At 36.2% G+C, this 4,027-nt stretch overlaps 1 pseudogene; it reads right to left on the bottom strand.

The window, feature by feature from the left end:
* Positions 1 to 525: 525 nt before the first annotated feature.
* LOC129009485 (p53 and DNA damage-regulated protein 1-like) lies at positions 526 to 898 on the bottom strand (annotated as a pseudogene).
* Between the last annotated feature and the right edge of the window lie 3,129 nt (positions 899 to 4,027).

The raw sequence follows: 4,027 nt of genomic DNA, 5'->3' as shown, positions 1-4,027 counted from the left end.
GTGAACCACAAAGCACCACGATTCTGTCCTTTACTCAGAAATCACCCTTGAGCCTCCTGCTTTATTTCATTTCCATTACACCTGCCTGAAATTGTCTCTCCCCTCTCTAAGAGGAACGCTGGAACAAAGCTTCCATTGTCCCTCTCCCTCCCTCCCTGCTCAGGGCCCATGTAAACAGCAGGCCATTGTTGAGAAGTGCCTGTTGCAGTCATTCTCACACCCCACAGCCACTGCCACACACACCCACTGGTGACTGCCAGGACCTGTCAATAGATCTTATGTCCACTGAGCCCTGGTGGTGAGGTCCAGCAGCCACCCACAGGTTGAGTGTTCCCTCCTGCCGTCAAAGAGCACCCAAGTACTTCAGACAAAGAGGCTTCGTACAGGAGCTATGGCCAGATTCTTTACACCTGATCCCTTACAGGAGAGCCTGTCCTTACAGGCATCAAGGTTGGAGGGTCTTGGGTCCTCCATGACCCCAGGGAGAGGAGCTGGTCACTGATGCCCCATCTTGATTCTTGTGTCTCATCCTTTCAAGAAGAACTTGAGAGCTTCAAGTTCATCTTGATTGAAGGGGTTCAAGTTAAAACTCTTCGGCTCTGGTTTGCCTTGGGCCTCATTGTTTTTGGATTATTTCTATTTCTTTATCCAGATGATCCTGATTTTTCTTAATCTTTTCCTTTACATGAGGGTGAGGCATCTTGACAAACATGTTCCTGAGGAAAACCACATCTTCAGAGAGGCTGAGACCATTCTGCAGGGCTCTCAGGCCCTCTGGTATTTTATTCCTTTCGGTGTCCACATCCACAATCTGCTGCTTGTCCACCAGCACCTCCTCAACAAGCTCCTCCACCTCGAACAGGTACCGCAGAACTTGCTCTGCATCAGGTGACAGCATGGCACCAACCAACTCGGGTGCACAACCCCTCACTTAATCTTTCAATGCTGGAAGAAACTGCTCCATCATGTAATTAAAATACTGTATGGAGTTTTGAAATTAACATCTTGCCACCAGCAATCTTATGTGTATATATTTAACTTTAGATTAAAGTCAAATAGGGCCTAAATGTGATTTGTTTCACCTTTAATAAAAATTTCAATATTCCAAAGGTGATCTAGTCATCTTGGAGCTTAATGAATGTTGCCTTCCCATTGCCAGGCAGGGATAAGATGCCACTTCTACCTCAAAACTCTTCTAGGAGTTTTATAAATTTGCGTTTTGCATTTAGGTCTATGATCTATATTGAGTTAATTTTGGGAAGAGTGTAAAGTCTGTGTCTAGATTCCTTTTTTTTTTTTTAATGTGGCAGTCCAGTTGTTCCAGAACCATTTGTTAAAAAGATTTATCTTTTTTTGTTGTATTGTCTTTGTTCCATTGTCAGTGATCAATTGACTATTTATATGGACCTATTTCTGGGCTCTACTTAAGGGAGTATTTATAAATATCATTTGGGACCCTTCCGTGAGGAAGACTTGACCTTATCCTTCATTTATTCATTTAATCAATAATTTGGCCATATAAATATGTATTTCTGTATATTTATTTTATATTTTGAGTTATAATTCAATACTACCTTGCTTATTTTATTTTTAAAGTTATTCTAGTCTTGGCCATTGAGAGCTCTTTTGAATTGGTTCCTGTGTCACTTTGACATAACCTCATTCTCTTTTGTTTGTTTGTTTGAGTTTTCTCTTACTTTCTGGCACTATACGTATGATGGTCTTTTATTTTATTTTATTGCCTTAGTACCAGAATCTGCCATTTCTCCAAGGAGCCGTGGTTCATTTCATTGGAAAATGGTAGCTATTGCCTTTTATACATTGCTAATTTGTTTTCTTAGAGATAATTTATACCAAAAATCTCCCAAACCAGTTCTTTGTCCCTGAAACCCCGTTAATAGAAGATTTTTTTCCTCTTCTATCATAATAAGTGTCATGGCAGGGCAGTCTACACAACTGCCCCCACAAAACTAAACAAAACAAAATAAAATAAAACTAAGCCTGGGCTTCATCACAGATTCTTCATGTTCCCTTAGGCCACATATAAAACAAACAAACAAAAAAAAACACATTTTTCTTTATTATATTTTGCTGCCGTGGATGCTTATTTTGTCATTCTGCCTCAAAAATTGCCTTACTCCCATGTATTTTCCATAGTGACGCAAAATTATGGTAAACTCTGGTATAACGTTACTGAGGAAATCAAGAATAATTATTTCTACCTGTCTCATCATTGCCACCTGGTATCACTTCCCGCTTCCTCTCCAACCATCCAGCAGCATTGAATTTCTTAAAGTCTCCCGGGAGCCTCATGCTCTCTCACCTCCTGTCTCCACCTATGTTTTTCCCTCTGTGCAACACTTTTCTTTGACACTGACTCAATTAAGTAGCATTCACTCTTCATGTTCAAATTTAAGTTTCACTTTTTTGCCCCACCATGAACATACGTTACAGTAGAAATCTAAAAAAGTAATTTACACAAACTTTGAAATGCATATTTTCCATTAATAGAACAACCCATGTTTAATAAGCAATATATGTGTTAAAAATCAACAGAAAATAGAATTTTTTTAAAACAATGAATCCTTTATGTATTTATAATCCTTTAAATATTTTGTGCATATTATTTTATTATGAAAGCTATTTATAATATGAAGTAGAACTAAGTTTACTTTTCATTTGTTTCTTCTTATAAATACTATATTCCCGGAGATAAATCAATAAATAAGAATATATAATTAATTAGTGATAATAATGATAATCATTTCTGGAAAAATGACAGGCAATCCTCTGAATCAAACCCCAAGTCTTATATAATATATCATCATCTAGCTAGTTAGAAATGAACTTGGGCATTCTTCATAAGCATGTATAATCTTGTGTTTCAAAAGTTGGAAAAATAATTGTATATTTTCTTCAAAAACAAGTAAATCAAGCATATGATTATTATCGTGCCAAACTTTCATTTTAGTTGGACTTTAAACATATATATACTTGCTTTCTAGTTTAACCTAGAAAGCTTATTCTAAGCATAAAATTAAAACAGTAATGTAGTATAACAGTGGTAAGCAACGAATTTGCCTGACAAAAAATAATTGCTGCCCCTGCCTTCTCTAACGTTCAAGATTCTTTTCATTACTATAACCTTTAAATCTTCATAAGAAGACACATTGTTTATGAATATGCCCAAGGCATAATATTTCTGTTGAAAAGCAACCTATTAATTAAGAGCAAGGCATGGCAGCCAACCAGCAGAAAACAAATTATTGAGAACATAGGCTTGGGGCATGATACTTCTGTATATGTGCAAGTGAATGTGTGAGTGTGCCTATGTCTCTGTGTGTGTATGCCTCTAAAACCTGCCAACAAAATGAGAGGTTAACAGGAGTTGATTAAAGGGTTGGCAAATCCAATGGGTTTAAGATAGTTTATGTCAATAAATATATGGTAAAAAAGGTATCTTATCAAAATATCAGTAAGGGAAAACTTAAAACCAGTATAATATTAATAATTTAAAAATATATACATTATCATCGACTCACTCTTTGGGAAATAGAAGAACTATGAACATATTCCTTTCTCAAACAAATTACAATGCAATTCAAGAGGTGAGGAAAACACTTAAACTGACAGCAAATAACAGTAATGTAATTAGATGCAAAACAAATGTGATGACTCTAAAAGCTGCAGGAAGTGAACAAAAAGCTATTACTCAAAAAATATTCATGAAGATCTTGCAATCTACATGTGTCTGGAAGTGTAATACACAAACAGAGAGCGTGCAGTCATAGCGGAAGGGGAAGATATTTTATCTGAAAGCAAAAGCATGATGGAAAGCGTAGAGAGAGGATTAAACATGGCAGGTTTATAGAATAAGTGAATCTTTTCTGAAACAGGCTTTATAAAGCTTATTGAGGTCAAAGTAAAGTTACACTAACATTTGTATAACTTTTCCTATACTTTTTTAGGTATACTTTGAAGATGTTGCTTATTTGCCTTAAATGGTAGTCCCAAACTCTTCTAATTA

This window comes from Pongo pygmaeus, chromosome 10, assembly GCF_028885625.2.
Source record: "Pongo pygmaeus isolate AG05252 chromosome 10, NHGRI_mPonPyg2-v2.0_pri, whole genome shotgun sequence".
In the NCBI taxonomy this organism is placed as follows: Eukaryota; Metazoa; Chordata; class Mammalia; order Primates; family Hominidae; genus Pongo; species Pongo pygmaeus.
This window is presented reverse-complemented; position numbering and strand designations above follow the sequence as displayed.